At 43.2% G+C, this 11,309-nt stretch overlaps 1 protein-coding gene across 1 annotated transcript in view; it reads left to right on the top strand.

Annotated features, from left to right (window-relative positions):
• Window positions 1-1,811: 1,811 nt before the first annotated feature.
• The window catches only part of LOC307257811 (leucine zipper putative tumor suppressor 2 homolog), a 48,592-nt gene continuing 39,094 nt past the window's right edge, over window positions 1,812-11,309 (top strand). Inside the window, exon 1 of the mRNA XM_080037151.1 lies at window positions 1,812-1,982. The gene's annotated coding sequence lies outside the window, so the exon portion shown is untranslated. The remainder of the gene's footprint in view (window positions 1,983-11,309) is intronic.

The raw sequence follows: 11,309 nt of genomic DNA, 5'->3' as shown, positions 1-11,309 counted from the left end.
TGACTGACAGGTCTATCAAACCTGCAGGATATAGTGATGCTCATATAACTCTAGTCTCTAGGGGATTAACATTAATGTGGCAGCTGCTCGGTATGACTGGCAGGGATTTTTTTTTCACCCCCAAAGACCTTGTAGGAAAATCAATCCCTCCATTCCTCCTACAAATTAGGTAATTCGGGGCATTCACGCGGCTCCTCTTTCATGGATTTGATCAGGCAGGTGCTGGTCTATTGTGGTGGGAAGAGAAGACCCCATATAGTGTTTCCAGGGGCGGACAGGAGGCAGAGGGCGGGACACCTGTCAACCTGAGAGTTCAAAGCAGAGTGTGTGTGTGTGTGTGTGTGTGTGTGTGTGTGTGTGTGTGTGTGTGTGAGCAGATAGCGCTAATCTGCTCACCTGCAACCAGATGGCACCCCACTGGTTTCAGCGTTACACCGTTTGAATGAAAAAAATGTTTTCATCAAAGAAATATAGCGGAAGATTTATTTTCTCTTATGATTTTCTTTCCCCCCCCCATCAGTTTCCCTTGTTCAAATGAGTAATGCATCATTATTTTATATATTGTTATAGTAGTTTTCAGTTAAAAGAACAGACAGTGAATACAAACACACATAACATACAGAACAAAGCACATCTAAATTATCATGTTCAAAACAGAAATATTACATTTAAAAAAAAGCAAATGTCTTGCGAAGGAATGCATCATAGATTCCAATTTGAAGTATCTAGATCTAGATAGCCAGATTGTAACGTGTTTTGACAACAAAGGCGCCCCAGGTAAATGCAGGCCTAGCATGCAGGTTAGATTTGAACCAAATAGTCCCCAAAATGCACCCAACTAGTGTCCATATAAATCACAACAAGCTGAGACAGTATAACCTTGGGGTCTGGAGCTCCCAAGGGATCTCCAAGATACATGGGTCTTTGACAAGCAACAACACTGTGTTAAAAATAGTTAATCGTCAGCTAGAGATACAAAACAAAACAAAAAACAAATCAATGATATGTTGGGGAAAAATTTGACAAAAAAAAATGTGATGAAGAAAACAAATGGACAGTGTGAGCCTACACCACTTTAAATTAGCCTGATTTGGGCCCCCATGATGGATGGGACCCAAAGGAGCCACTAGGCATATGCCTCAGCAGCTAGTTAGGTTACACTCATCTTTTAACAGATGGTTACATTGAAACCCAGGACTGTATGTCCCAAACTGCTCTGCTGTCCATCTGATGATTGTGAAAAAAAAGTGTCTATGATGTATTTTTTTTTCTTAAAAAACTTTTAACTTTAGGTCAACCTCTGTTGAATAAATACGATGAATAGATACATTTACTGACTTACTTCAAATATATATTGACTGATTTTTATTTTATTTTAATTAATTTTAATTGATTCTATAGCCTATTCTTATTGACAAGTTGGTTGTTGTTATTTGTATTTTCTTCCTCACGTATGTTGCTTATATAGAACCATTTGTAAACTACCAAGTGATATAAAAACGCCACTTTTTTTTATTTGAAAACATTTAATAAAGAAAATTAAAGTGATGGATAAACATCCGGTGAATAAATCGCTTGATCGGTCGTCGCAGCCCCCCCTTGCGGCCCCCACTGCCCCTGTTCCCCAGTCCTAAACCTTTCGCTGTTACGGTTGTGAGTGGAGCAGTTCATCAGTGCGTTAGTCGGGAGAGCCAGCAGCAGCAGCCCGCCCCATAGAGCAGCGGACAAACCGGGCTCTGCCGGTGACAGCACCGAACACACTCTCACACACTCTACCGACAGAGCTGCTCAGGACAGGACGGGGTTTGGGAGAGCGAGAGACGGGACCGTAACTACCTAAAGAAGAGACTAGACTACTGCTTTTTCTGGCTTGTCGCTGTTTTCATTAAAAAGTCCGGATACATTTCACACGCACGAGACGTTTACTATTTGGAGGAGATATTCCTGCACGCGCTGGTTGTAAAGAACATCTTGTTTTGAGGGTGAGTAGCGTGCAACAGTACATTTGTTTAGGAGGAAAGTCTGTATTGTTGTGCTGTATTCTCAAACATTATGTTTAAAGAGAAGTTATCTGTTTTATCTGAAAATATTTCCCCCCAGTTAGAAATGAGAGTTATTTATTTGTATCATTGATGATGTTGGCTAATTTGTGCAAAAATGTTCCTCAAACAAGCGTGGTTTGCAGGCATTTATGTGAAAATGGGGTTGACTGTGCTACTGTAATGTGTGCTGGGGGTTCATAGTGCTGTGTACAGTGTGCATGGATTATAATAAATCTATATGATGAATTGGTTATTGATAGTTCGAGTGATTAGAGTACTTGGAGCATAATCTGGAGTTGAGCCATTTGAATGCTGTGGCTTGGTTTTCCCACCAGCCACTTGAATTCTTGCAATGAATCCAGCTGTTTTTCCTCAAGATCTGGTGTGTGTGTGTGTGTGTGTGTGTGTGTGTGTGTGTGTGTGTGTGTGTGTGTGTGTGTGTGTGTGTGTGTGTGTGTGTGTGTGTGTGTGTGTGTGTGTGTGTGTGTGTGTGTGTGTGTGTGTGTGTGTGTGTGTGTGTGTGTGTGTGTGTGTGAGAGACAGAGAGTGAGAGAGGAGAGACAGAGAGAAGGGGTCTGAGGGGAGCGAAACTGGAGAATAAGCTTTGCTCTGTTATCTCGATCCAGCTGTTTTTTTTGCTCTGGCGGCTGTCCCCTGCTACACACACACACACACACACACACACACACACACACACACACACACACACACACACACACAGACACACACACACACACGTGCTGGTGAATGCATGTGTTTGTAAGAGAGAAGAAGAGAAACTCCCTCTACTACATCTAACTGTGGGCTTCTTTTCTGACTCTCTTGGATGACTTCAGTGCTCTTGTTTATTATATCTCTTGAAGGATAAAGTACACACACACACACACACACACACACACACACACACACACACACACCATACCATACCCTTGCATACCACTGCATTCTTGTGGGACTTAACTCTCTTCGTATACGCCGCTGCTTTTGCGAGACAAGATGAACGCAATGCATTGAACAGCAAAGGTCACTCAAATAGTCAGTGACCTTTTGCATGGTTTGCTTTATATGGCTCTCAAGGCCTACAGTTTAATATATGGATTCGTTAGTAGTGGTAGAATTGGAAACGCCCGGGGTCTTATTGGACCATAAATAATCTGCGGCGAACACTTGAAGGAGCAGCAGTGTGCCAGCTGGGATCCTCTCCATCACCCTCTCATCTCGTAGTGAACGCCCTCTCTCCCACCAGTTGATTGATGGCTCGGACGTCATGTTGCCACGGATATAAGACTTCTGCCCGAGTGCTATAAGAGCACGGCCCTCTATATATACAGTCTAGGGGACAGCCACACACGGATGAAAAACTGGTGAATGCACACTGCAAATTCTGAAATGTGATGATGCTACATCATTTCCTGCACACATGTTAAAGGTGGAGTCAGCGATTCTGGAGAATGCTTGTTGTTAAAATCACTTTTTGTGATGTCACAATCAGTGGATATCTCCTCACAATCCGCTATCTGTAACATGTGTTGATACACAGCCTATGGCTCTGTAAATTGGGAATGCAGGTAGCTACGATGGCCCCGCTTTGTTTGAATACCCGTTTACAGATCACTAAGCTGTGTTTTGACAACAGTTTTTATTTTGCATCGCACACACACAGTACACAGAGGAGATACTCACTGATTTTGACAACAAGCGTTGTCCAAAATTGCTGACTCCACCTTTAACTGAGAGTTGTAGGGCATCACGCCACTTCACTGGGAGACCCTACATCATCCTGCCCTGTCACGAGAGCACAGCGGAGGCACGGAGGGAGGGGGTTTGGGGGTAAAGATTGAGTGAAGAAGGTAGTAGGACACATGCAGAGAGAGAGAGAGAGAGAGGAAGATGGGGTGAGAGAGAGAGAGAGATAAAGAATTAAAAGTAGGGTCTTGGTGGTGGTGGGAGGTGATAACCAAGCTGTCATGTGTTGAGGATTGGAGCGGCTAAGGAGGCAGACGGAGAGCAGGTAGGGGAGGAGTGGTGTGTGATACTGACGGATCATTTTGATCACATGGCTCCTTCACAGGCAGAGGGGCCCTGAGAGGGGGGGGGGTGGCTGAGGGGGGCAGCCGAGCAAGAGCGTTAACACACTCAGGGTCACTGTGCTTTTGACAGCATGTAATCCTTATACTGATAGCATTTTTACTAGCTTTATGCTTCAATCATCAAGCCTCGTCATCTCCATTCATGTCTACACACCGAGGAATATGTGTGAGCTGGAACTAGAACACAGCCCGGGGCACCGTCGCAGAGCTGATGCACATCTGGCAGTTCTCGCTCAGAAGAATAAAATGCTACTGCTGCTGAATGAATTTGCCAGACCAAAAAGCCCTACCGTTCAAAAAAAACATAGCATTTTTGCATCTTAATTCGCTCATTTGATAACCTCCTCAGCTGAAAATAGCACACTAATGCTCACACTGGGGCTAACAACACATGTGTGTGTGTGTGTGTGTGTGTGTGTGTGTGTGTGTGTGTGTGTGCGCAATCTGGAACACTGTTGCGTAACGAGTAAATGAAAATCCCCCCCACATGAGGCAGCATCCATCCAGTCTATCCCATATTGAACTAAATATAGAGAGATTGAGAGAGCGGCAACATGATCCTCACCTGTGTGACGTGCAATTAGTGAAATGCCTCTGCAGACAGCTGGGATTTCATTTAGCTGTTGCCGTGCTGTTGAGTGGTGGATGTGATTAAAAGCATGTCTGCATATTTAATTCATTGTCATCCATCACTATGAAGCATGAGACCACCAGAATGCCTTACACAGCACAATGTACTACTCCACATAACACTGCTCTTATTAAACGTATGAATGACTGTATGAATGATTGAGACAAAACCAGTAAGCTTTCTAACATCTGAGCGTTCATGTGAAAAGTATTGTGTTTGGAAGCTCCATACAGAAGCATTGAATTTCTTTGAGGGAATCTTGCACTCAAAGCAGCTCAGCAGATGTGTTTTTCTAGATTTCTGTCTTGCGTCTTCATCCATCCATCCCACGTCTTAAAGGAATAGTTCAAAATGTTTTATCTTCAGCTTGTTGCCTCACTCTCAGGTTCAAGACGAGGTGATAGTGAAACCATTTCCTTTGACTGTGTGTGCATTTTTAGGAAGAAATGGACAAAAGTCGCTCGTTAGCTTAGCTCAAATACTGGTAGTCAATGGGTAGCGTTAGCCTGTCTTCGCCGACAGTCAGAAGATAAACACAACCACTTAATAGTCCTGTGTGCTTGTTGGGCTAGTTTACTTACCATGTTACGTTGTGCTCTATATTTTTGGCAATTTATGTAATTTTAGAATCAAATACATACTGTTGACCTTCTGACTAGAGTAATCCACAATGGTGTGTGAATGTGCACTGCATGGTATATGATTCTAAGATGACATAAAGTTCAGAAGCATTGAATTCCTTTGAGGGAATCTTGCGCTCAAAGGAGCTCCGGAACAGATGTCTTTTTCTTGATTTCCATCTTGACTTTGATCTCGATCCATTTCATGTCTTACGTCGCTTAATGTCAGACAAGCGGGGACTGTTTGATGTTACGCTGCAGTTCGCTGTCCCGCGTAGTATTTATTCTTCTTCTAGATACAATTAATACCGTTAGTTATGTTGTATCAGAGTTCCATGTTTTGGCTTGTGATGTGGATTCCCCTCAGCTGTGATGTGTCTCACAGCGGGTGTGTCAGTGAGATTTCCGTCAGATTTTCTTCTAAATGGGACAACGGCACAGCAGGGGAGAGGCAAGCTGTCAGTCGGACTACACACACACACACACACACACACACACACACACACACACACACACACAGACACACACACATGAAGACTTGCACACACGCAAGCACACAGAAACACACACGCACACGGAAACACATAGACACCACCATGAACGCACTCTCACACACACACACACACACACACACACACACACACACACACACACACACACACACACACATGCGGTATGCGAAACTGTAATTAGTGCTTGGCTTTGCAGTGACCTTTCCTTTACTTGCCTTCCACGATCAGATGGATCTAGCGGGCGCACAAAAAACTGGCAAACACCTTAAGTTGACAGTAAAATGAATTCTTCTCAAGTGTTAATTTAAATGAAGAATACGTATGTGGTTCATTTGCAGATGGATTATATCGATCTGCATTTTCCTCTTGTAGAAAACACTGACCGAGCAGAGGACGAGATGGTTCCTCTAATGTCTATTGATTATTTGTCCACTATATAGATCATCCCTTGCATCTCAAATTCTTTCAAAGTTCACCAATTAGTTATACAATTTCTGGATGTAAAATCAGTGTCCAGGCTGTTAAAGGAGACAGTGTCATGCATTTTGTGAGCCCTAAAGTGCAGGTTTCATGTTTACATCAGTCATACTAACTGTATCATTACATCTTCGAATCAGGTGATATAGAAACACTTTCCTTGTTCACGGATGCTTTGAAATGCTTATCTTGCCACTTAGTTTAGCCCCATGGGAGTTTATTGGACTTGAATGGAACTTGATTATATTGGCACTGTACTAAGAGAGCAGAATGATAATCCAGGCTTCACAGAGAGACAGTCATCTCATTGCTTTATAGTATTTTTTTCAGAAAGCAGAAGAAAAAGATGAACTTTTTTATGTTTTGGATCATTTTTATGTAACACCATCAAGCATCAGTCAGTAATGGGTTTTTCGATTTTCCTTGATGGTTCGCTAAACGAGGGCGGGTCGTGTTAACAGTGAACTAAGCTGAATGTGAAATCAAACGTTTTTGGAACTTTTTAAGACGCCCAACTGCTGCAAATCTGTTACATCATTTCATCCCCTCATTAAATATTTAAAGGACATCTGAGTGGGGTTTTTTTTGGCAGAGTTAACATTTTCTGAACTCTTGAGTTATTCATACACCACTCCCTGTAAAACTAGTGAATTCTTAGAGTATAGGGGGGTGTGCTAGGAAATGTTCTGGTCTGTCGGCAAAACCCCCAAAAATACGTAAACTGTGCAGCAAAAGACCCCACCCTTTCCTGCAAACGCTGTTCATTAAATTGATCTACGTTTTAATTGAAAGAAAAACTACTTTTTGGGACTATTTGCATCTGTGACACTGTTTGTCTGTTAATACGTCAAACAAAGATGAAGAACATGGTTAGCATCATACCTGCCTGAAATCAGTTTGCATGGCTTAAACTAACTAGTTAAGAGGAAGATGTAGGAAAAATTAAAGAGCTTTCCAACACATTTGCCCTCTGTATTCATCAGCCTCATACCAAGGTGTGGCTGCGCAGACTTGGGTGGACCCCTTTCTGGCACCAACCTGTCATCGTCAAGCTGTCGTCACTCTCGGCACTCTCGGCCTGTCATTAACCCCAATTAACTTTAACAAACACCCAAAAACAACCATAAAATGTCCTATTTACTCGCACACTGACACTGCCTTTCTATTATCATACCCACTACAGAACCTGCTTTTCAATATGAAATTAGACTTTTAATGTGTTTTTATAGATAATTGTCAAAATAATTTAACTTAAAATATACAAAATATAGATAATACTGTCTTACATATGACTTTTTCTTAACAATCTTTTGCCTCTTGCCCATCAAATGTCCAGTTTTTGCCTGTGCTGTATTCTAACTTTTTTTTTGCGTCAGTAGATTGCAGGTCAATTAAATTGCTGTTGTAATCTGATAGCTGAGAAGGCAGTCGGGGATGGGCCCTGAAAGCCCTTACAGTCTGTAAGGAGAGACAGAATCGATGCAGAGTGGAGTAAGTCTGTGTATAATGGGTCCAGCTTTGGCACCGATCACGTTAAAACCAGTGAGTGCTGAAGTCTGCCAACCGCCCCAAACAGACATTAGTCGGCCAATCAAAGAGTGTTTGTTCCCTGCACCCCTAAGACACTGCAGGGGAACGTTCTGTTACTCGCTGAAAAGGCAGTTTGAAGTCTCCATTATGCTACACAGGAAGCACAATCACAATTTTAAGTAGATTTTAACTAGTGCTGCACAATATTAGGAAAACATGCGATATGCAAGGACATGTTGAATATTGCGATGACGATATCACTTGCGATAATTAAACTAATACTTAAAGTGGCTACAAGGAAGTTTAAGTCTGTGTTAATTCTAGCGGCCCCTTTAGACAAAAGCGGTAGTATACTTTTTAGTAAAAGTTCCTCCTAGCTTCTACAGGCTTCAATGTCTTTCTTCTTTGAGGTCACTGCCAACATAGACCCAAGGCATTGAGTAGCCTATGCAGACACTGAAAACAAATGATGAAACAATTAAATGGATTATTTTATAGTTTATTATTTATTTATTTATTGATCACTTAAGCAAGACATCTACATGCCCCACTTTACATCATTCTCTGGCAGGCTACATCTGATCGGCCAAATATGTTGACATTCGGAGCGTGAATGCATGGCACAAGACATGGAATAGGCTACCATTGATTGCAGTTCAAGCAGTCTTTGCGAAATATACAGAATACCGCTGTCACCGTTCATGATAACGATACATATTCGATATATTGTGCAGCCCTAATCTCAACCATTGTACAAAACTAGAAGCTAGACACATGCAAACAGTTTTTCCTCTCGGGCACAGCTCTCACTTTCCCCCTTTCTCTCTCTCTCTCCCTCCGTGGAGAAGGTAAAGTGGCCTCATATGTCAGAAAGCGTCACTTCACCGCTGTCAGGAGGTTGATGTATGAGGGCCGAAGTGGCCAGTGCTGAAACAGCAGACCACACACACACACACACCCACACACACACACACACACACACACACACACACACACACACACACACACACACACACACACACACACACACTGAAGATTGATGGATGACACAAGTATTAGGAATTGAATTGAGGCTTTTAGGAGGTCAGGGCAGCGGTGACCTGCAGCTACAACAATTAGATGTTTTTATTGCAGCGATGGTGTCTCTACAGGGAAAAGCCCACTCTGGTCTCATTGGAATTGTTTAGTCAGGAGATATTTGTGCTTGAAAAGAAGTGAATTAATCCCGTGTCAGCTCCTAACGTTACTAACTTGGCTCCTTATGTTTTCCTTACAAGCGAGAGAACCATTGATTAAGCTGTTTGTTAATTTGCCTGTATTGGAAAGCTGATTTGTGCCAACCCCAGGAAGCATTGTATGAATTATTGATCCGGTTTAAAAGCTTTTTTTCGTCCCTCGCTGGTTTGGGTTGGGCTTTATTTCCTCAACAGTTTGATAGAGGAGCCTCTCTTGGATATGATTTTGTCTTTCCAAACACTACACATTCTTTTTTTTCTCAGCACCACTGTCTAAAGCAACTAGCTCAACAGAACTGAATCAGCGCCGCACGTTACAGCGAGGCACCTCCGAGCTAATAACATAAGCAAATATCTGTTGACACCCAGTTGTTTGGACTTGTGTCTGAATCGTAGATTAGATTATTTTTCTCCACCCTCTTGGCCAGCTACTTCCTGTGTGTGTGTGTGTGTGTGTGTGTGTGTGTGTGTGTGTGTGTGTGTGTGTGTGTGTGTGTGTGTGTGTGTGTGTGTGTGTGTGTGTGTGTGTGTGTGTGTGTGTGTGTGTGTGTGTGTGTTTTGCTCGGCGGAGTGTAGCCAATTCGTAGGATGCGTCTGCCAGATGACCCCTCAGCAGAATGCGTGCCACAATACACAGCCCCCCCCCCCCTCTTGCTGTATCAGCTGACTAGCTTTGAGTAAACTAACTCAGTGGAAGCGGAGAGGGAGGATGGGGTATGGGGTCCTGGGAAGTTTTAAAGGGGAGATATTATGCTCTTTTTCAAGTTCAAATATGTGTTTGTGGTGTCTACTAGAAAATTATGTCATGCTTTATTGTTAAAAAAAAACACATTATTCTTCTCACACTGCAGTTTCTCCATCACCTATTACCAGACTTTTTCGCCCTCTGTCTGAAACGCTCTGTTTTAGCACCTGCCGAAAAGCTGCCCTGATTGGCCAGTGTTCACTGCTCGCACTGCTTGCCTTAGAGCAAAGTTAAGTTAACAGCTTTCATGGGCTTGTAGGGACACCATATACCCAAATATGTGTGCACACAATCACTCACAAAAAGTCTGTTTTTCATAATATATCCCCTTGAAACATGTGATAGTGTTTATATCATGACCCCTAACCAGCGTATCTCTGCATACTCCACTTTCCCAATGTTGAAACTATGGGATCTATCCCTCCTATATAATTGCTGTCAGATGTTTCCGCCTCATCATCCAATGCTGCCATTCTCTTTTGGTTCACACACACACACACACACACACACACACACACACACACACACACACACACACACACACACATACACACACACACACACACACACACACACACACACACACACACACACACACACACACACACACACACACACACACACACACACACACACACACACACACACACACACACACACACACACACACACACACTCACACACTCACACACACACATGCTGAGCCCTGATGTTCCCAGGATTCTTCTGGGATGCCGGCCCAATAAGCTGCGGTCTTGGTAACATAACTCCCACCACCCCTCTCATCCGAGCCAGGGCCCTCATCCCTCATCCCTCGGCCCGGGCCAGCACACGTGGACTCGCTGCCAGGACTCAGCTGGCCTGGAGGCTGTCCCGAAGCTTATGGAACATTTTGGCAGATTTTAAACACAGTTGCGGTTTATGAAGTGACGCTGTCCTGTCGCCGGGGTTTTTTAAGCTCTGTTTAAGCAGGACCTGGGCTCAGACAGGACAAAAAGCTTAATGGTGTAGGTGATGTGTGTGTCGTTGTGTGTCTGTGTGTGTGTGTGTGTGTGTGTGTGTGTGTGTGTCTTTGTCTGCTCTGCATTATCCTGAGAGGGGAATTGGTTCTGGAGGATTGTGTCCATCTGCTGCTGACTGAGATTTCTTGGAAATGAGAGACTCTCAGTACGGATAAAAAGATGAAGGACATGGGGTTAGTCTGCGGCTGATCAGCAGAAAAGTGATATCAAGTCCTCCTGAGATATATACTGTGTGTGGGTGTGTGTGTGTCTAGCCTTTGTACTAAAAGGCACAGAAATGTATACAAATGAAAGCTGTCCAGTTTGGCATGTACTGTATATATACACGTACATGTCAGTTTAAGAGGTTGTGTATGAGCGTGTGTGTGTGTGTGTGTCTGTTTTTGTATGTGTGCGCGTGTGTCA

This window comes from Ammodytes marinus (genome assembly GCF_949987685.1).
Source record: "Ammodytes marinus genome assembly, chromosome: 11".
NCBI lineage: Eukaryota > Metazoa > Chordata > Actinopteri > Uranoscopiformes > Ammodytidae > Ammodytes > Ammodytes marinus.
Note: the sequence above shows the minus strand (reverse complement) of the source record. Positions and strands in the feature narration are given on the sequence as shown.